The 23,804-nt window shown below is 36.8% G+C and overlaps 1 protein-coding gene across 3 annotated transcripts in view; it reads left to right on the top strand.

Moving 5' to 3' along the window:
- Positions 1–23,804, top strand: part of LOC124642266 (laccase-4-like) — a 91,785-nt gene that overhangs the window by 12,098 nt on the left and 55,883 nt on the right. Inside the window, exon 1 of one of the 3 annotated variants that reach the window (XM_047180617.1) lies at positions 21,909–22,141. The exons of the other annotated variants lie outside the window; for them this stretch is intronic. The gene's annotated coding sequence lies outside the window, so the exon portion shown is untranslated. Of the gene's footprint in view, positions 1–21,908; positions 22,142–23,804 lie in introns of those variants that run through there. 3 annotated transcript variants of the gene reach the window in all.

Here is a 23,804-nt window from a genome sequence, read left to right as displayed (position 1 = left end):
GCACACTGAAAACCAAGGATTTTCTAATGAACGGAGAAGATATGGACTTATACATATAGATAGTTTAATCACACAGGACTATAGTTCGGCCATTCAGAGAATGCGTTCCTGACACGTCGCGATTGAACTGACGACGTAATAACATTCATTGATTATTGATATAATAATGTTGTTTTAATGCTCCTCAATTGTTAAAACGGTAAACAACCAGCAAAAATATTTTTATCGTAACTGCAACGCCATTGCAAAGTTACGTCGTCAGTTCAATCGCGACGTGTCAGGAACGCATTCTCTGAATGGCCGAACTATAACACATAGAATTTAAAAATAGATTATTTTAAATTTTTCGTTACTTTAGCTTTTTTAATTTATTTACCACTCACCAAAGGTCCAAGGTGCAACAACAAGGCTACATAAACTTCCAAAAAAATAAAATACTTAATTCATTAAATAAATACTTATAGCTTAGATGAGCAAAAAGCTCTTGCGTTAGTTACAAAAAAAATAAGTTGAGTTCCTGCGTGTTAAGCTAAGAACTCATGCACAATGCAAACTTTTAGTCGGCCGATAGTTTACTCGATATTTTAAGCTGACAGTTTATTTGGAAGACACACAGGCTTCGAAGAATTGAGCGTCCTTCTCTGTGCGAGAGGAGACCTGTGCCAAATATGTACCTGTGAATAATGGATCAATAAAAAGGCTGATGATGATGATCAGAGACACGTTATTTCAGGTGTTTAGTTGCATAATTAGGAGGGTAATCATTATACCATTTCTCTTGTCAATAATACCAGACGGTTACCTATTAACCGATTGTTGTAAAGTACGCACTAAATAATTTTCAGAGCCCGCTCAAACTATCGGCTGACTTAAAGTTTGCAGTGTGTGACGACTCTTAATGTATCTAAGATGACGATGCGTTTATCATTCCGGAACTTGGGCTTTTTCGCAGAACTTAAGTTATAGTCTTACTTCGTATGAACATGTATAGGATCAAAGTGCAAAGGTTGATGTTATCAAGGACTGTTGAAAAGTTCATCTCATTATAATAGGTAATTTATTATTCTATCACATGCAAACTGCATCAGAATCATATATCAGAAAAAACTAGCTATACGCTACCTTTATTAATGCGAAAAGTAATTTGCTCGGGACTAACTTGAAACCGCTTTGAACAGCTGATTCGAAATATGATCAAAACTCTTTTCATCCTCCGATCCTTTTTCCCAACTACATATATGTATGTTGGGGTCGGCTTCCAGTCTAACCAGATGTAGCTGAGTACCAGTGCTTTACAAGGAGCGACTTCCCTATCTGACCCCCTCAACCCAGTTACCCGGGCAACCCAATACCGATTGGTTAGACTGGTGTCAAATTTACTGGCTTCTGACTACCCATAACGACTGCCAAGGATGTTCAATGACAGCCGGGACCTACAGTTTAACGTGCCATCCGAAACATAGTCATTGGTGGATCAAAATTCTTTTATCACTGGTAAAACATATCAAGAAGTATATCTCCAGAAATAGATATGACTTGTAAAATAATTAAGACACTCATAACATAATACAACAACAAATCATCATAATACAATATCTCATCGAATGTTAAATGTTTTATTATACGTTTAACTTCTCGCGTGATTCCCCGTACAAATGCAACGTGAGTTTTTTTGCTTCGAATAAAAATATACTCGATGGCTATACGTGTATATGAACATCCTTACTAATATTTTAAATAGTAACTTTGTTTTGGTTTATATCGAGGTCGAGCTTTCGCCGGTTGTGGAAAGTGCTCCTCCTAGGTTGGGATGAAATCACCCTTGATGCACCCACAAAAGTTATTTATAGTGAGTCTACGTAGAGCTATATGTCACAACAATCTGAATGAACGGAAAAAAGATAAAGCAAACTACAGTTTATGATATTAACCGTTATATCTCACATCCTTATTCTCAGAAACTAATCAAGTAAGAACAGTGAGTCGTGAGTGTATTCAATCATATAATATACCTACAAGGAAAAATTACTATGAAGTTTACCCATTCGTGTCAATAACTAAAGGATGATTATCTTACTAAACTGTTGATGTATGACGAGTAATAGGTAAAAGGGAAAACCAAAATTAATAATATAGGTTTAAGGAAATTAATTTTGAAAGTCAAGTGAAAATCAAACAGGACTAAAGGACAAGCTGGTTATGATTGGGTACGACTGTACCTAAATGAATAAAGGTGCGAGGGTACCGAGGGAAACAACTGGTAAAAATTTTTTTTTTTTCATAGCTGAAAAAAGTCCACTATTATTATAGACAAATAGATCTGAAATGATATCCTACTAATGTACGGATGTATGTTTCTTATTCTTTCACGCAAAAACGGCTAGACCGATTTTATTGAAATTTTGTATGTAGATAGATGATACCCTGGATTAACACATAGGCTACTTTTTACCAATACACCACGCGGGCGAAGCCGCGAGCGGAAGCTAGTAATATATGAGAAAAATCCTTATAGAATTAATCAGCGGATCAAAGGACCAAAACATTTTAAGTATATATAAAATGTTCACTAAGTTACGTACCTAGTTCTATATGTAGTGTTGTGTAATGAGTTTTTATATGAATAAATCAGTTGTTGTCAAGCACTGACGTCAATTACTACATGGTGACAGCGGTGATGAAAATTTTTTCAAAATTTATTATAAAATACGTATTTTGGTGCAATATTATCGACAAAAATAATGGAACACGCTCGCCCACCATCCGAGTTGAGTTTGGACGGCGGTCCTGCAAGCCGCGCAGAGGCGTGGAAACGGTGGCGACAACAACTCACGCTGTTCCTGAAAGCTTCGGGTGCCTATACAGAGACTGCTGGGGTTCAGGCGAGTCTACTGGTAAATTTAATTGGTCCGGAAGGTTTTGACATATACCAAACATTTACGTTCGATAAGGAGGAGGATCGAGATGATATCAGAATTTTACTTGAGAAGTTCGATAGTTTTTTTGTTTCAAATGTTGTATGTTACTGCGTTACGCCTCCTTTCGAAAAATTGCAACTTCAAAGAGCTTGAGGACGAATTGATCAAAGATAGAATTGTGTGTGGCATTCGAAGTTTAAGGGTGAGAGATCGGCTGTTGAGATGTGAGGATCTGAATCTCGACAAAGCTGTAAAACTATGCCAAGCCGAGGAAATATCCAGGGAATCCGAGCAGCAGATGGATGCTGTTGGCACGAGTTCGGGAGTGGCGCAGGTGGACGTGGTTGGCGCGCAGCGGCGACGAGGTCGCGGGAGTGCCGGTGGCGGCCGGCGAGGCGCGCGCAGGGGCGCAGCGCCCAGCCCGCATCTATGTGCTCGCTGCGGGGGCCTGTCACCGCGCTGTCAGGCTGGAAATTGTCCAGCGAATCAATGCACGTGTTTCTTGTGTGGAAACCGTGGTCACTTTGCGAAGGTGTGCAAAGCGAATGCGTTTTATAAAGGTGGTGGTACAGCGCGCGTATGCGACATTAAACACCGAAGTGAGTCAGAGTCGGATGATGGTGATTCATTTTTTATTTCCATGATTGAGGGAAACAAACGACTAGGTGAGTGGTTTGAAATATTATCGTGTGGCAGTGGTACCGAGAAGTTCAAACTTGACACTGGTGCCGACATAAATGTTATGTCATTTGAGAGATTTTTAGAATTAGGTTTAGATGTTAGCATTTTGAAATGTAATAAAGTTATAAAGTTACAATCTTACAGTGGCGATGTAATACCGGTAAAGGGAACGTGCTATATAGCTTGTGTTTATAAAGGTAAACAATATGAACTGAAATTTGCTATAGCCGATATGAAATGTCAGAGTGTGTTGGGACGGATATCGTGCATACAATTGAATTTGATTAAGCGGATTCATTCATTAAATTTGTCTCAATATGATGACTTGTTCGATGGTATAGGATGTTTACCTGGTAAATATCACATTGTGATAGATAAGTCAGTACGGCCTATCATCTCAGCAGCGAGGAAAATACCACTGAGTTTACGGGACCAGTTGGCGGAAGAGCTCAAGCGAATGGAAAGATATGGGGTGATCAGAAAGGTCACACATCCAACTGACTGGGTGCATCCTTTGGTCATAGTCGCTAAGAAAAATAATACCATTCGTGTTTGTCTAGACCCGCGGGAGCTGAATCGCGCAGTTCGGCGCGCACACTTTCAGCTGCCCACCGTGACCGAGCTGGCGGCACGCCTGCACGGCGCCACGCACTTCTCCGTGCTGGACGCTAACTCCGGTTTCTGGGCGGTGCAGCTTGATCAGGAGAGTGCTGACTTATGCACGTTTATCAGCCCATTCGGGAGGTACCAGTTCTTACGCTTACCATTCGGAATAAATTGCGCTTCGGAAGTGTTTCATGGTAAGATACGCCAGCTTCTAGAAGATTTGGAGGGCGTTGACAGTTTTATTGATGATATTATAGTCTGGGGAAAAGATAAAGAGGAGCACGACAGAAGACTTGATGCTTTATTAAATAGGGCTCGTGAGATAAATTTAAAATTTAATAAAGCTAAGTGTAAGATAGGAGTTCGGGAGGTAACATATTTAGGGCATATATTTGATCGGAACGGCATGAGGCCGGATTCCAATAAAGTAAAGGCTATAACGGAAATGCCAGAGCCTACGGACAGAAAAAGTTTAGAACGGTTTTTGGGTGCCGTCAATTACTTGTCTAAGTTTATACCAAAATATTCTGAATTGGCATTACCACTAACTAACCTCCTTCGTAAAGACACGGAGTGGTTGTGGGAGTGCGCTGAGCGCAGTGCATTTCAGAGTTTGTGTCGAGCGGTGAGCAGCGCGCCGGTGCTGGCGCTGTACGACGTGAGCGCGCCGGTGCTGGTGTCGGTGGACGCGAGCGCGCACGCGCTGGGCGCAGTGCTCATGCAGGCCCGCCCCGTCGAGTTCGCGTCACGCACGCTCACCGACACGCAGCGCCGGTACGCGCAGGTTGAGAAGGAGCTCCTTGCCATTGTGTTTGCATGTGAGAGGTTCCATCAATATATTTTTGGGAAGAAACGTGTTGTTGTTGAATCCGATCATAAGCCGTTGGAGAGTATTTTTAAAAAGCCGTTGATGTCCGTTCCAGCACGCTTACAAAGAATGATGTTAAGAATACAAGGGTATGATTTAATTGTGAGCTATAAACCGGGAAAGTACATGTTTATTCCCGATACACTGTCGCGTGCACCGTTGCCTGATTTATATGAGGATAATATAATGAGTAAAAATATAATGTATCAGGTAGCGATGATTGTTAATAACATTCCTATTTCATGCAATAAACTATGTGAAATAAAAAAGGCATCTCGCGATGATAGAGAAATAAGCGAGCTTATCAAGTGCATTAACTCGGGTTGGCCGGAGCACAAATGTAAAGTAGAGGAGGTTGTTAAGCCCTTTTGGTCGATGAAAGATGAGTTGTATGAAGTTGATGGTGTGGTGTTTAAAAACGATAGAATTTTAATACCTTCTTCGTTACGGGGTGAAATGTTACGGGTCGTTCATGAGGGCCACCAGGGTATAGACCGCTGTAAGCGCCGAGCGCGCCAAGCAATATTTTGGCCAAACATTTCTCGTGACATTGAGTTATTTGTTAAACGTTGTTCTATATGCCAGGAATGTTTAAATTCGCCTGCCAAGGAACCATTATTACCTGTGGAGATTCCATCGATTCCGTGGAATAAAGTTGCATCTGATATTTTTGAATGGAAGAGAAAGTATTTTCTTTTGATTGTGGATTATTATTCTAGCTATGTGGAAGTTTGTGAGTTACCGAATATAACGTCGGCAAGCATTATAAAAGAAATTAAGCAAATATTTGCGAGGCATGGCATTCCTGAACTACTTGTCACAGATAATGGCACACAGTACTGCAGTCGCGAGTTTAGACGATTTGCACGGGAGTGGGGGTTTACTCACATAACATCATCTCCTAACTATCCCCAATCAAATGGGAAAAGTGAGCGCGCAGTTCAGACTGTCAAGTCAATGCTGATTAAATGTTTAAGAGATAACAGTGACTTTCAGCTGGCCTTACTTAATTATAGGAATACTCCAAGAGATGGTCTTAGTTCCCCATCACAGTTACTAATGAGCCGTCAGTTAAGATGTAAGTTACCAGTTAGTGTTAATATGTTAAAACCAAAAGTAGTTGAGGAACATGAAACAATGTTGCAGAAGCAAATTATTTCTAAAAGGTGGTTCGATAGAAACACTAAAGTTCTTCCGGAACTAAAATGTGGAGACGAAGCTATTTGTTTAAATGGGAAAAATAAAAGAACAAGATGTAAAGTTATAGGGCAAGCGGGATTTCCTCGTTCTTATTTTGTTGAGACAAGCTGTGGCAATAAAGTAAGGCGCAACCGACGACATTTGATAAAATGTGAGCCAATCCCGGTGGCAATCGATGTGGCACCTGCTTCCTCTGATCAGGAAAGAGGTATTCAACCTAATGAGAAAGATGCAGCAGGTCCTTCAGTAACCTCGAGCGGAATCCCGCCTGGTCCATTGACTAGGGCAAAAGCTAAACTATTTACTAGTATTGAATCTTTATTTTAGAGTCTTGTTTCATTTTAATTTTCTTTCAATTAATTGTATTAGGTTTTTGTTCCCTGAGAATTTTAAGATTTATGTTATTTAAAGATTTATGTTATTTTAAGGGGGGAAGTGTATGTGTGTTATGTTCTTAAAAGGGGAGTTGTTGTGTAATGAGTTTTTATATGAATAAATCAGTTGTTGTCAAGCACTGACGTCAATTACTACATGGGTTGTTGTCGCCACCGTTTCCACGCCTCTGCGCGGCTTGCAGGACCGCCGTCCAAACTCAACTCGGATGGTGGGCGAGCGTGTTCCATTATTTTTGTCGATAAAATTGCACCAAAATACGTATTTTATAATAAATTTTGAAACAAAAAAACTATCGAACTTCTCAAGTAAAATTCTGATATCATCTCGGTATGTGTGTTATGTTCTTAAAAGGGGAGTTGTTGTGTAATGAGTTTTTATATGAATAAATCAGTTGTTGTCAAGCACTGACGTCAATTACTACATGTAGGTAGAAGTACTTACCTATAAACTGGGATGTACATATAAAAGTTCTTATATTAACATTAACATACAAACAACTGACTGGCGTTCCCCAGTCTGTTGAATTCATACGAAGTGTCAATGGAAATAAAACAATATACCTATGGGACGTCCGGTCTCGACGGGTGTAAAAACTTCAGCACGTGACATTAACATGTGTTTAGAGAAGAAAAAACATTATCATACTCACTTGTTTAGGTACATATGTTAATGTAATGATGCTTATTTGCATTTGTATGTAATTACTCTACATTCATTTTGTTAACAAGGTTTTTATTTGTGATACTGTTAGACACATTGTTTGACCTGTGTCAAATAGTTAGAACTGATAATGTAATAATTGTCTATATAATCGGTACTAAAAATACGAATATTATGAGGCTGATGAGTGTGTTTCTTTGATTGAACGAACTAATCTCAGGAACTACTGCTCCGATTTGAAAAAATCTTTCAGTGCTGAAGTGTTAGCTCATTTAATAAAGCAGTCAATAGGTTACCCTTTGTCTGCGCGCGTGAAGAAGTTCCCGTGGTACGCAACTTGCGTCCCAGAAGTGCTGGCAAAAGCTACATTACCAAAGATTCAAATTATCTTAAGAACGTAAAAGGAAATTTTCATCATGAATGACTATTACTTCTTGAGATAACTATCTGAGATAGTGTCTTGAGATAAAATGATCTTAGCCACTCTTAATTAGAATTCACACTAAACCTATTTATTCGAAGTCTCACCTATAACTATTTTACACAGATTAAAACCATCACAAAATCAATTCTCCGACTCGAACTATCACCTGAGTTAACAAAGCTACCTTCCTGTCAGCTAGACATTTGCACGGCTACGTCTGTCGACAATAAGCCAATTGCCTGCTATTCTGATTGGGACACAATGCCGCACCGAGGTGAATCGTTAGAAATATTTTATGTATCACGTTTGTTTATTGTATTGTAGGTAGTTGGATGTCAATGACAGGGTCTTGTGAACTTGAAGTTCAGTTTTTTCTTAGTACATTTTGGGCACCGATGACTGAGCTTCGAACTGTGTTTTCTGTAGGTCGCGGCTATCATTGAACATCCTTGGCAGTCGTTACGGGTAGTCAGAAGCCAGTAATTCTGGAACCAGTCTAACCAAGGGGTATTGGGTTGCCCAGGTAACTGGGTTGAGGAGGTCAGATAGGTAGTTGCTCCTTGTAAAACACTGGCTGAGTACTGCATCCGGTTAGACTAGAAGCCGACCCCAACATAGTTGGGAAAAGGCTCAGGAGATGATGATGATGAGGTCATTAATTTGTTCTCGATTTCTTTTCCTGCTATACCTCTATGTGTCTCACATAGTGGTTAGATTGTGTTTTTTTCGATTTTGGTCCACTTCGTTCTATCCACCATGAGTTTCCTCATGTCTATCATTTATTTTATAACTTAGAAAAAGAAGCACATAACTAATGTGTCCATATGATATTATATCTTGTCATCCCTAATCGCCTAATAAAGGACAGATCGGATATGGAAATCCGCATTTAATAAAGAGACTAGTTTCTTTTGCTATGTTACTTTCAGGTTTAGAAAACTATAGTAGTAAGTAGTGGTGATATGATTCATAATTAAAATCATGTCTCTTAACCGCAAACTTCAGCAGTATTAGTTTAACAAAATCCGAACCTAACCACTAACCGAACTTTATACTTACATATATGTATTACATGATTATTTTCAGCATTAATCATGAGCTAAAATTTTCCTTTCCTCTTGTGTCACCTTTTACTTACTGCATATGTTGATCATCTGGAGAACATTTTTGAACACCAATTGGCTTAAATCTTTCGCCATAAAATAATAATACAAACAGGCTATAAAATATAACTGCATCTTCATACTGATTTCTGAGCTCAATTAAACTACTAGCCGACTAAAAGTTTGCAGTTAACGTGTTCTCTAAATGGATGTAGCTGTACCAGTGTTCTACGAGACACACATTAAAATTCCTACATTCCATACATCAAAATTCCTAACTTATTTCATACAAAAAATACCCAAAAAAATGTATGCGAATCAAATTTTCTTTGCAAAAAAAAAAACACATTTTGTATCCCTGTTCTATCCGTAAAATCACGTGTCAAATTAGTTAAGACTTTAACTGCATTGTTAGCAAGCTCGTCTAATGAGCGTGATAGATTTTTGTGTTTTAGAGTTACGCTCTTTTGCTAAGTGTTAAGGAGTATATTATTTCGTATTGACTTTTCTATGTTTTTAGAAATTATTCTCTAGGCATTTGACTTAAAATATGAATTGTGGAATATCAAAAAAAATTGGCTTCCACCGGCTGTTATAATAGATTCCTGAGGGAACTACCTCTAGTATGTGTAGTCTCTATCTATAGCCTTCCTTGATAAATGGGCTGTCTAATACGGAAAGATCTTTTTAAAGTCGGACCAGATCTTACTGGGATAAGCGAGTTGAGTCAAACAAATTCAGCTTTATACTTAATATCAGATTAATTCCTTTTTACATGAAAATAAAACTATTTGTTTTCTTGTGAATTCAAAAGGTGGCTATTCTTAATCTGCCTAAACAATGCGGTATACTAACATTTACTTATAATATAATTATATTATTCGTAAAAAAAAATGGCCTTGAATATAACCTAAAGATGACGTCTTCTTCAAACCAATTAATTCCATTTACGCAATGCAATAATTAACTACGGAAGCGTACTAATAGTTTTTGTCAAACAAATCAAGTTAAAATGATCTATTTTCCCTAAAAGCATAGTTTTCTGACGTACGTAGGGAAGTTCTTGTACTACATATTTCGATACTATTTTTGGCTTTCCTTAATGACACAACCCCGTTGGAAACTACGTGATTTTAATTGGATTAACCTTTTGTGTAACAAATATTTAAATAATAGCTGTATTGTTGCTATTACCTGTTGATTTGACATAATTCGAAATCAAGTTATTTCCCGTCTATAATTATTTAAGGATAAAGATATAGTAGGTACGTCTATTATTAGACTATTATATTAGCAAATTTTTGCACGTGTAGGACTATTAAAAAGAGTTACCACGGTCATATAATGAAAAGGGCCTCAGAAGAACTGTAAATGTGATTATTCATTTAAAGTCTGACTCATCCAATTTCGATCAATCCGAAAAAATGGTCCTTTTAACCAAAAATATTACTTTGTTTTTTTTTTCTTGACACTAAGGTAGAGTTTTTTAGGAGGTCATTAAAAGATTTCCCACTTAAGTTGGTCATCATAATCATCATCTCAGCCATAGTACGTCCACTGCTGAACATAGGCCTCCCCTTAGATCTCCACAGATACCTGTTGGAGGCGACCTGCATCCAGCGTATTCCGGCGACTTTTATAAGGTCGTCTGTCCACCTTGTTGGTGGACGTCCTACGCTGCGCTTGCTAGTCAGTGGTACCAAACAGCAATACCTACTATTGTTATATTTTTTTGCAAAATCTTTCGAAGATACTTTCCCTTAACTAAAAGAGCTAACGGCAAACATTTAAAAGTCTAATAATGCGAGATACAGTACATTGTACACGCGTGCGCCTACATGTGACAATGCTCTGGTCAAAGCCTTAAGTCTGTTTTGTCATTTCCTGAAATAAAGATATAGTGGTAAGTCTGTTATTTTATATGTCTATTAATGAGGTAGAGGTTAATATAACTATTGTTTTTATTACTTTTCTACTAGATGATGGCTTTTTTTTTATTTCCGTGGCATAATCAGTTTAAATCTGTGAGATACATTTAGGGATATGAAGAACACATTAGCTACTTATTAGAAACAAAAGCCTGCGCCTATTCTATTATGTTCGCGATAAAATTAAAAAGTTATGAATGAATGTTCGATTTTGACCAATAGCTAGATGAATTCAGTTGATAGATAAAATATTTGTACTGGTCACTAGTAAAACCTTTTTCACTTGAATATCGACATCTGAATTATACATATAATGCTACTATTCATGTTTCATCATTTTTAAGGAAAAAACAATTTTGTTTGGATTATTTTGTTTAGTTAGGATGACTTTAACTTAGGTACATAGTAAGTTATCAAGGTACATGTCATTCATATTTAAGACGTGGTTTCACAGACTTACTCACATTTTGGTATTAATTGGAAGGTATATTACTGAACAATGAAATGATAGAATACTTTACCAATTACGAAATTCATATGACTCCATTGTTTTTCTTTTTACTATTTTCCTCTTGTAATGGACAAACTCATTGAGTCTGTTGGTCGAAGATTTTTATGACGTAATATTTGTTGAAAACAATGTTCATTAATTAAATGTTTGATTACTAGGATTAGTTAGTGGAATGTACCTTACCTACTTACTAAGTTATTGCTTCGATCAGCTATCATTACGGGATATACCCAGTCCATTAGCAGTAAGTTAAATATAACTTAATTTAAATACATATAATGTAAATACATATAAAAAACAATACAAACTATTGAACATACATAGCTAATTAAATTAAATACAAATGTGATTCTGGTGTTTGGCATGGAGATAAGTTGTACCCGGGATACGGAAACAAGTTTATAACTGGGCAATGGGAGTAGTTATCCCGTCAAAAAGGTCAAAAGCTAGTATCCAATAATTTTAAGGTAAAGAACATTGTTTCTCTACTCGAAGCACAATACAATAAATTGTAATATATCCATATATAAAATACTATATTGTAGGTATTAACATGATTACTTTGTTAAGAAGCTCAGTACATTAGCCGCACACATTAATAAGTGCTCATCATTTCTTTATTACAAAACATCTCGACGATCACACGCGGTGAAGTCATAGTAAGTTTTTTACCGTATTTTATCCTTATGAAATCATAGGAAATACCATAGCGCTCTTTGTATGGATACCATTAATTTTAATATGTGATTTATCTGAGAAGATTATACTGTTTTGTTTTAGTTTATTTATATTTGATAATCATTTTATCTAGGTATAGGTACTTCTATCCGAATATAATAAAGAGGATACAATATTTTTGTTTCTTTGTTTCATTACAATTGTAGGTACTGTAGTACCAGGAATTATTATCTTGCTCAAAATGAAAAACTGAGCGATATCACGACGTTTATTGCTTGGGCTCGAGAGGTGAAGTGACACACTTCAATATAAAAAACTTATTCTATGGAACAAATCGAATACATTTGAAATGATTGCCCGGTCAGTATCAAAAATATCTAACGAATAATACCTTACAAATGAAAAAGTTTCTAACTACGTTACAGTACCTACGCTAAAGGCTCCGAAACTACTGATCCGATTTGCATTTTTTTACTGTTGGAATGCTATACTGTTCCCGAGTAACATAAGCTATATTATCCCGGTAAGGGCAGTAGTTTCCTCGGAAAACCACCGGAAAACGGCAAGTCTGAAATATAACGATTTTGTAAAATCAATAACTTTGTGGAACGTAGGTAGTGTGAATAAATATTAGTAATTTCCATTAGCTATTAATACATATGCGAAATTACAATTATGTGCATAGTTATCTATACCGAGAATAAAGTGCATTTGACTTATTTAAATTACACTAAATAAATACAAATAGAAGTAAATTACGATAAAATGTATTTATTTTAAGGAAAGTAACTAATTTTATTTATTTATGCGTCAAGCAATGTAGGTTTATGCATACAGTTTGATATCATTACGTTATGAGAAAAACCATTGTGATCACGTCAATGTATTTTAAATATTGTTAAATTATAGGTAAGTACAGTCAACTTCAGGTCAGTGGTAACAGTTTTATAGGAAAATCATACTTATTACTATTGAGTTAAGGTGCATGACAGTTACCACTGATGTGCAGTCTACCGTACTATGATTAATTGGGAAAAAATATTTAGGTAATCATAAAAGTGATTTCTGCTTATTTTTATAATAGATTTGCGCACTTGGTAATACATATGGGTACGCGTATTGTTTTGAAAATCCTAATAATTACCTAGATACTATTGGAGTGAATAACGTTTACCTAAAAAGGATAAATCGATGTCACCCTCATCTTTACTTTAAACTAATTAGGCAACTAGTTGTTTTTTTGTGGTTTTAGAAAATATGTATCATTGTAGGCATATATAGTAGGTTTGTCACAGCATATAAGTCTATGATCAAAGGGCTATGTGAGAGAAGGAATAGAGAGTGCACCTTTATCTGCGCAAATGCTGGTGCACTATAATATGTCCTGCGCAGCTGGCTGATCTCCTGTTATGAGAACAGCCTAGGGTAATCGGCTAGGAGGACATCATCGTCAACATATGATCCCACTGAGAAAATTGTTCTCATACAAACACCACAAAGTTTTCGGAAGTCATGTTAATTTCCTGTTTTTTGAACACCCTTGGTAATAGTTAAGGGTACTCACAAACCAACGAGTCTAAAACCTTAACACTTTTACCAAAGGAAGTTTAATGACCAATCTTACGGGGTTATGGAGTTTCTTGCCGGCTCTTCTCCATGAGACCAACTTTTTGGAACCGTGCAACTAGTGTGATGTTTCATAGGAGCCTGCAAAGGCGTATTTGAAAAAAAAAAATACATTTGACTTTGACTTTTGACTTCGAGGTGTATCGAGAAACCTAGGGTTTTATATCTTGCGTGAACCGTGCTTGTGTGTTTACAATGTACAGTCAACTTCAGGTCAGTGGTAACAGTTTTATAGGAAAATCGTACTTATTACTATTGAGTTAAGGTGCATGACAATTACCACTGATGTGCGGTCTACCGTACATGCATATTTTTTTTTGGACACACTTGCACACTTTTTGGAGCGATTTAAATAAGCCAATTTAAAACGACAATATACATTAAATATTTACATGTAAAGTACCAGATATAGCGTGTAATAAATACTTCAAGAATGTGACCTGTTTCGTAAACTCTGTATGTACTTGCAGCTAAACTTGTTTTAATTAAATCCGGCGCCGAGACGTAGCGATTTCGTAACTGATATGTTAGTGTTTCAGCATCATGACTGTTTTGTGAATAGTTTCTAGGACTTAAGAAAGATAGGAACATAATCCAGACTAATAAAATGAAGAGGAATATTTTTTTAGGGTTCCGTACCCAAAGGGTAAAACGGGACCCTATTGTTTTCGTTCCTCTGTCCGTCCGTCTGTCACCAGGCTGTATCTCATGAACCGTGATAGTTAGAGAGTTGAAATTTTCACAGATGATGTATTTCTGTTGCCGCTATAACAACAAATACTAAAAACTAGAATAAATTAAATCTTTTGGGGGGCCCCCATACAGTAAACGCCATTTTTTTGCTGATTTTGCTTTGGTACGGAATCTTTCGTGCGCGAGTCCGACTCGCACTTGGCCGGTTTTTTTTTGTTTGTTAGTACAAGGCCGAAAGTACTGAATCAGTTTGAAAAAAAAAATACGTGTGGCACTCGGGGACTGCCGCGGTAAAGCTATTGCATAGCATTCTGTATCAACTTATGCAATTATAATTATTTATTTTTTTTTATTTTTTATTTTATTCATACAGTATTTCTTTTTCTTTAAATACTATATAAATAATTATCTCGTCTCGATTCGATAAATACTTATACACCTATATACTTTCTCACAAACAGCTGATTATGTATTCGTCCGATTTCGGAGCAGCTCGTCTCGATTCGGGCGAGTTCCGTAAAGTCGTACAATACGTCTAATCGCACGACACACAGCGCCGTGTCGAAGACTGCCGAACTGACACGACGCGACGTTAGACTATGCACGGCCTTCAAGCCACATCTCCGAGCGTGAGGTTTTTTCGTTACGGAATTTCTAGATTTGGTCCCCGCGCTCAAGGCCTGCGATAGAAGCTATGCAATAGCTTAATAAAATAAGGCTATGCATTTGAAGCAATAGGTGCCGAAGACATTCCTATTTATTATCATTTGTGATCTTAGAAGATAATCTTACTCCATAGTTATGAAATGTGAAGTAACTTAGTAGGGTCGTGATAGGTTACTGTTTAATTTAACTCCTTGTTAACTACTGTCTCAGAGTCAAGGCCTAGCTATTGTTACTGCGGATTATTTCTCAATGTCTAGACTCACAGTGTGTTCAGATTTCTTTATTACTTTTACTTTCTTTGAAGATACTAAGAGTTTGTCAATATTAGTTAAATAATTTGAAGTAATTGGTTGGGCCTGTGATGTGGAGGAATGGGAGTCATGTTGTGAAAAAGGTGATGAGCATGAATGTGGATTTAGGGAAGAAGACGACCAAAAGGACAATGGATAAATTGTGAGAAAGCGGATATGGTTAGAAATAATGTTCTTTGTAAGATGATTGCAGATAGAAGAGGATATGGTAGAAGAAAACATGCAATAATGTAAAAATACTACTGAGCGCTCGTGAGATAACGCATATAAAGATAGGGTGCCAGTAGGTGTATTGACAAATACAAGAAAAATCGCTTTTGTGAAATAAAACATCTATAGCTATTCATTTCACGAAAACGAACCAAATGCTTCTGTGCACGCGCAAGGAGTGTCAAATTGCCAACTTCAGAGGGCTAATTTTTAAGGAAAATAATTATCTAGTCTTCATACAAATAAATACTTACGATAAGAAATAAGAGGAAAATTGTACTTGGAAAATAAAAGATATGACGTAGGTAAAGCTAAAAGGTAAACTAGGTACTTAAAGAATTTCACAATTTTACATGAAATGTGGGCCGTAAAACTGTATTAAGCTGACGTCTTTGCTTACCCTTTGTAGTTAATTAAATATAGTGGTATGATCCTTAGATGTAGTTATAGATAAACGTTGCTTAATCAATTGCAATGCAGGTTGCAGTCTATACAAAATACCTTTTTATTAGTACCTACGTAGGGTTTGGGAATGGACGTGGATGAATTATACATGAAGATGACTACCAATACCAGTTCCTTAGAAATTCAACATTTTGACGTTTAGCTTGATGGCTGTAAAACTGATCTGAATTCGGCAGAAAATCATCTTTGGCCATACAATAGAATAAATTTTAATATGACAACTATTAGGAGTCATGTTAGACTAGAGTGGTGCGTTATAAAAATCAAGATCAAGACATGACATTATCATTTAAAACGAAAAAGAATACAATGACGTGAGAAAACTATAAAAGAAATAAATGCTATAAGAAGATGTTTTTCCTTTTACTTTAAGATTACCTATTTGGTCGTAATTTATTAGGGTAAAGTTAGTTTATTTATCCTTAGCAACAATAGTAGAAGGAAAAATTGCTTTTTAAAAATGATATCCACGTTGTCCAAGTTGATATTGTATACACAATGTCTTGAAAGATGAAAAACATTATTTCATAAATTGATTACACTGAAGTTTGTTTATGCTCCTGAATTTGGACTATCACATCTAATACGTCTTTAGATAAACTAGTTCAATTCTAATTTCGGTGCCAGGTCTGTGAAAATTCAATAAAATGCTAATGCCGTTACTGCATAACCTACTTAGTTCTGAAACAGTTCGGGTTTGTTCAGGTAAAGTTCTGAAACAGTTCGGGTTTGTTCAGGTAAAGTTCTGAAACAGTTCGGGTTTGTTCAGGTAAAGTTCTGAAACAATTCGGGTTTGTTCAGGTAAAGTTCTGAAACAGTTCGGGTTTGTTCAGGTAAAGTTCTGAAACAGTTCGGGTTTGTTCAGGTAAATTTCTCTTTTACCTGCAAATAATTTGGCATGGACATGCTCATATGTTTATTGCATAACCCACTAACAGGTGTTCCCATAATTCTATGTAGATATATGTTGATTTGCTTCAAATAGTATGAATAGGACTTTGACATTGATGATGTCCTCCTAGCCGATTATCGGCTACGGCGGCTGTTCTCATGTAAGGAGATTAGCCAGCTGCGCAGGACATATTATAGTGCACAAGCATTTGCGGAGACACAGGTGCACTCCCTATTCCTTCACTCTCATAGCTCGATGATTGGAGAGAGATCAGGCGCAGGACCGACATTTACGTGCTCTCTCGTATAAATCAATGAACATATAGAATATTGATAATGGCCATTGTATAATAAAGATTTGGCACATAGTTGTCTTAGGTTGACATACAAACAATTTGGTGAGAGGCATTTAGAGATAGGAAAATTGACGTAGTAAAGAGTGCAACACGTGCACTATACCCGCCATGCCCCACTATGCCCGGGAACTTACACGAAATAAAAATGTTTTTGCAATGCGAACTTGCATAGTAATTCATGAATTAAGTAAATGAATGGCGAGGTTTGAAATGCTTTTTTACTATTTCGGCGTGTTTGGCATTTTAAAACAAATAGTAATTTATCCATCGTTACCTAATTATGTAAATTATCATCATCCTCCGAGCCTTTTTCCCAAACTATGTTGGGGTCAGCTTCCAGTCTAACCGGATTCAGCTGAGTACCAGTGCTTTACAAGAAGCGACTGCCTATCTGACCTCCTCAACCCAGATACCCGGGCAACCCGATACCCCTTGGTTAGACTGGTGTCAGACTTACTGGCTTCTGACTACCCGTAACGACTGCCAAGGATGTTCAATGACAGCCGGGACCTAAAGTTTAACGTGCCATCCGAAACACAGTCATTGGTGTCTAAGACATACTTAGAAAGTACATACAAACTTAGAAAAGTTGCATTGGTACTTGCCTGACCTGGAATCGAACCCGCGCCCTCATACTCGAGAGGTTGGTTCTTTGCCCACTAGGCCACCACGACTTATGTACGAATTATGTAAATTAGATGAACATTATTATAAAGAAAGTGTTGTTTATTGGAGTCTTGTTTAAATTATTGGTTTCGAAGATTTACTTGTGTGAGGCAATGACATAACGTGTCTACAAAAGCCTATTTGGCAACAATAAGAAGAATTGGTTTGATCCGAGAATCATACTATAAAACTTTCTAAAAGAAACAAACCATAAATCGTTTTTTTGGATTCCTTGTTATTATCTGTTACTGTTACAGCCTTTTTATGGTCTCACTGCTGGGCACAGGCCTCGTCTCACACGGAGAAGGATTGAGCATTAATCACCACGCTTGCTCAATACGGGTTGGTGATTTCAGACCTTATAGTCCAGTTTCCTTTACCTTTTTATCATCTCCCGAGCCTTTTTCCCAACGACTTATGTTGGGGTCGGCTAATAGTCTTACCAGCGACTGTCTATCTGACCTCCATGCCTGCTCCTGTAAAGATTTTCAATGACAGCCGGGTGTTGGTGTCCAAGATATACTCAATTATTTTGATTTTTTTTACCTTCGAGATTGGTGGCCTTGTTCAAAGTTCAAAGGATTGGAAAGTGTGGTTGCAAGAGATGGGGATTTTTTCCCAGCAGTGCAAGTATACAAGTTTTGCCATTGAAAATACCTTTTTCTAATAGTTCCAATCTTAACATGTTTTAAATGATTTTCTTTGTACAGTCAGCACCAAAAGTCGATGAACAGAATCAACATGACAAAACACCTGTTCACAATAAAATGCCATAAGTTATAGTCGCAACTAGGAAACAAAATAGACTGTACACCAGAAACTTACAAAAGTCGTTAAACACGAGTATTTCAAAAGTATCTGTGCACTAGTATTTCTGAAGTCGCTGTACACCATCAATCCAAATGTCGCTGAACATCATTGTATCAAAAGTCACTAAACAGCAGTAAATACAAAATTAGGTTAACAAAGTATATTTTTAATGTTGCCGTGTGTTAATGTACTTTTGACGCTTATGTTGTTCAGCTACTTTTGGGACAGTACTTGCATGACCTTAATAATGTATGTTAACACGTTAGCATCTATTTCAATAATTTTAATAATTATTTTGGAAATACACTCTTTTGCAAAAAAAGCGGGCACCTAGTTGCGAAATCTTAGTTTTAAGGACTTTACGTGTATTTTAAAGGGTTCTAATGATTGTAGTATGTTTCTAGCATCAAAAGGGTTAGCCAAGCATGCGTGAGAGTGTATTCTAAATTTGAATTTTGTACAATTGCTAAGAAATTGGTTAAACCTTGTTTTGGACTAATTGCTGGCAGAAAGTTCATCGGTGTTTTGAAAAGTTTTTGAAGTGATTTTCAGAAAACTGATAATGCAGTTTTAATTAATGATTAATGTACCTTTTTGTTAGATAAAACATTTTTGAAAAACTATGCGTATTTGATAAAATTTTCACCTGCTCTAAATGGGCTATACTGATGATTGATGGCAATGTTAAGAGTTTCGGTATTTTAGTGTAAAGCGTTCTACTGTTTAAATATTGTCCCCACGTGTTACGTGCCACGTGCGATCGGCACTGGCTTTTTTTGCAAAAGAGTGTATTTCCAAAATAATTATTAAAATTATTGAAATAGATACTAACGTGTTAACATACATTATTAAGGTCATGCAAGTACTGTCCCAAAAGTAGCTGAACAACATAAGCGTCAAAAGTAGATTAACACACGGCAACATTAAAAATATACTTTGTTAACCTAATTTTGTATTTACTGCTGTTTAGTGACTTTTGATACAATGATGTTCAGCGACATTTGGATTGATGGTGTACAGCGACTTTAGAAATACTAGTGCACAGATACTTTTGAAATACTCGTGTTTAACGACTTTTGTAAGTTTCTGGTGTACAGTCTATTTTGTTTCCCAGTTGCGACTATAACTTATGGCATTTTATTGTGAACAGGTGTTTTGTCATGTTGATTCTGTTCATCGACTTTTGGTGCTGACTGTACATAAAGCGAGCCCTCATTAGTGAAGCCTCCGTTCACAAAGCTACAAAATAGTATCTTCACTGACCAACATAGACATGCCCTTGGTAGGTACTATTCAAACCAGTATCAGATGGCTAAGTACACACGTGCTAGATGCAAGCTGTAGTTGACGCCAAAAATCGCCTCTCACGCCGCAAGGTCGCGAGTGTACGCGCGGCTTAAACGGAGATGCACTATGGTTAGGGTTACCAGAGTAAAGACGAGATTTAATTACCCATATCAAGTAATAAATAGTTAATTTTATTACTTAGTGTAAATTTTGGAGTTATATATGTATATAGGATGATCCCTCTGTGGGTGCGGGAAGGGAAAGAGTATGAGACTTTTACCGTCGTACCACAAAAACTTTTAAACGTCTGTTGAACACTACTTGTCAAAAAAGTGATAGATTATGACGTTGAAATATGGTCATTTTTGTAGTAAGGTCATTACTTACTGACTAAAACCCACCATGTTCCTTGTTTAGCCTTTTGTGTACCACTACGGTAACTTTTTCGATAATTGCAACTCCGGCAAATGTAGGTATTGAATATATTATGCTCCCCTGACCTACAGAAAATAAACATTTTTACTTCTTTGTCAATTTTTATTTTAGGTACTTTCTCTTTAATTTAATTAGACACCAAACTCATTTGAATGCATCCAAATTTATACACGACTTATCTAATTATTCCAAGGACTTAATTTGAGAACGAAAAATCTTCCACAAATTTTACTTTCTGTTCACTGCAAGTCCAATATTTTCAAAAAATGAAGTACTAAATAGAAAAAGATGTTAATAAACTACGATATATACTTTTAATTACACCTACGTTATCATAAACAATCGTTTGGTGACCAAAACAAAATGGCGATGACCTGTTACGTGAACAAAAATAGATTTTAGTATCTATTGTTCCTGACCTTACACTTCACATAAGTGCAAAGCCTAAACCAGTTTTCAAAACAGGGGATGCTACAGAGCCCATAAATTTAAGGAATAGGTTGAAAGAATTAAAAAAAATATTTATTGGTTGTTAATTTCAGTGTTAATGAACCTAAAATATTTTTAATTTTAATCCCACTTACGTACTCCTAAATAATCAACCTAAAAAACTTTTTACAAAAAAAATGAAACCAACTACAAAAATGTAGGTACCAAAAACCATATCCTAAGTCTGAATAATGTTATCAAAATACATACATACAGGCCGAACTGAGAACCTCCCTTCTTTGAAGTTGATTAACAATCATCATCTCCCTTTTTTTTTTTTTTTTTTTTTTTTGTTGTCGCTGGGTAAAAACTGCTATTACGCATGCCCTTCCCGTCGGGGGACGGGAGTGGGGTATGTGGGACTCCCCGGTAACGACGTTCCCGGTATACCCACTAAAAAGGCCCAGCGGCACTCCGACCTCGCCTGAGTGGAGGGGGTCTGGGAATCTAGTGCATTCAGTCCCCCACCGGCGATCGCCCGCCTCACGGCAGGCCCCTCATGCCTCCCCCAGTGGGGAGGGGTCCCTATGATGGCCGGAGCACAAGGGGCGATCCTTGTAATGCAGGCGGTGGTACCCCCGCGCCTGTCGCCCGCTGATCACCCCCCGGGGCGGATGGGGACGGACGTTGTGTTCGCCGTCTTCCACCCCTTCTTCGTCTGCGTCATCATCTCCCTAGCCTTTTCCCAACTGCTTCCAATTAACAGTTCATTGGAAGCCGATACCAATCAGACATCGATACAAACCAGACTTAAGAGTATAAAACACCATAAAATAATTTGGTCCTTACTCTCACGTAGTTATGTTTACTTAACGCAAATTACAGTACCAACGCAATTAAAACGGGAAAGCAATAATTTCCCACCCGCATGCCCTTAGCAATGAATCGTTGCGGTCATACGTCATTACGATTCACGTCACGGATTCGTCACATCATAAACCGTCCTCTCAAAAGTAGTGCGTAAACATGTTTGTTGGGCAGTCTTTATATATTAGCCTGCCAGTGCCAACCCTAGCCTCAACAGGTGATATGGAACGACTCAATGGTCATTTACCGACTACCAACCATATGTAGCGTTCGCGAACGCGGTTTGAAATTCAAAGTGTTCTAGTGGCGGTTGCGAAAATAAAAAATAAATAAACGTTCCAATTTATTTGAATTTGGAATTTGATTAGTGTCATTTTTGTTTTAATTTTGCTGTTGCAAATGTGAGTGATTGTTTTTTTGTGATTTTTTCTTTAGTTGTTTTGGAGATATTTTTTTGTAAGTTTTATTTCTTTATTTTTTTAGTTTTAATTAGGGATGTAATAAGTGAGCTAGTTTTTAAGTAGAAATTACTTTTGTCGATTTATTTTATTCAATATTCTTACGTTGTTTAAAAAATAAATATGATTAAAAAAAATCCTTACAAACTAAGATAAATATTTTGAAATTGAAATATTATTGAATTATTTGAAAAATATTTTGAAGACGATTTTATGACTAGTCAAAACTAAATATTTCCCAACTTTGTAAACTTAAAAAATATAAACATAAAAAATGCAAAAAATATAGGTACCAAACAAATACGCGATATTCGTGATAACAACAACAATATAATTTACTCTCACTTTTACAATTAACTAAACCATCTTACAAACAGTCCATTATAATTTGACACTTTATACTGGTACAAAAAACACACAAATTACACACATTCTATCTACACAGATATACTGGTCCTTCCGTCCAAATATTCTAAGCGGTAACTAGCTTGCTCAATACATATTACCTTGACCGTATATGAACCAGGTTAAGCGGGTTGCAACTAATTCTTAGCCGCTTTAATGTTTAGTTTATGTATGTATAAATATAGTGTTTCGGATGACATGATAAACTGTAGGTTTCGACTGTCATTTGAACATCTTTGGTAGGCAGAAGCCAGTAAGTTTGACATGTATAAATTGAATTTGTATAAATTCTGGTTCTTCTAACCTACAGACAGACATGTGTTGCTAGGGAGTTTGTTGCGCCACTTCTTCTTCCCAGCAAAAACACATAGGAAGTGGGGAAGGGTGGGCGTTTTGGGGGCTGTCTTTTGTAAATTTCTGACGTTCGAAAAGTGTTGTTTTGTAGCCAAGTTTACGAATTTTGATTTTGATTTTGTACATATTATAGTGTTTCGGATGACATGATAAACTGTAGGTTTCGACTGTCATTTGAACATCTTTGGTAGGCAGAAGCCAGTAAGTCTGACAACCAGTCTTACCTAAGGATCGCCCGGGTAACTGGGTAGGAGGTCAGATAGGGCAGTCGCTCCTTGTAAAGCACTGGCACTCAGCTGCATTCAGTTAGACTAGAAACCGACCCTAACATAGTTGGGAAAAGCAGTCGCTCCTTGTAAAGCAGTGGTACTCAGCTGCATCCAGTTAGAATGGAAGCTGACTCCAACTTAGGAAAAGACTAGGCACATGATAATATTCAGTTTAAGCCATCGCCTCAATAAATTTTAATACGTGATTACGGAACCTACGCAGAGTGCGAACTTCCTTTTGATTCATCGCTCTGTATAAAGATCGTCTGCTTTTTATTAGTCTTGATTGAGATTTGCGAATTTTGTGGGGTATACTCGGTTGTTTCGTATGTTTTTGAGCCTAATAACGGTTTTAAATTCGGTTGTTGTAGATAAACTTAAAAAAAACTACATCCTGCAACCGGATAAAAAATTGCCTAGTACACCTATTGTCGTGTATATTCTGATCTACCTATATTTCATAGAAATAAGTTCAGCCGTTTGCGCGTGAAGAAGTGACAAAAATACTTAAGCAGTCACAAACTTTTTCCTTTGTAATAATTAATGTTAGTGTGATGTGATACATAAAAAATATTCCACTGGAAATAAAGCAATTACAATAAGAATTTTATTTACATAAGTGTTGCAATTTAT

The sequence above is a fragment of the Helicoverpa zea genome, chromosome 24 (genome assembly GCF_022581195.2).
Source record: "Helicoverpa zea isolate HzStark_Cry1AcR chromosome 24, ilHelZeax1.1, whole genome shotgun sequence".
Classification (NCBI taxonomy): Eukaryota; Metazoa; Arthropoda; class Insecta; order Lepidoptera; family Noctuidae; genus Helicoverpa; species Helicoverpa zea.
This window is presented reverse-complemented; position numbering and strand designations above follow the sequence as displayed.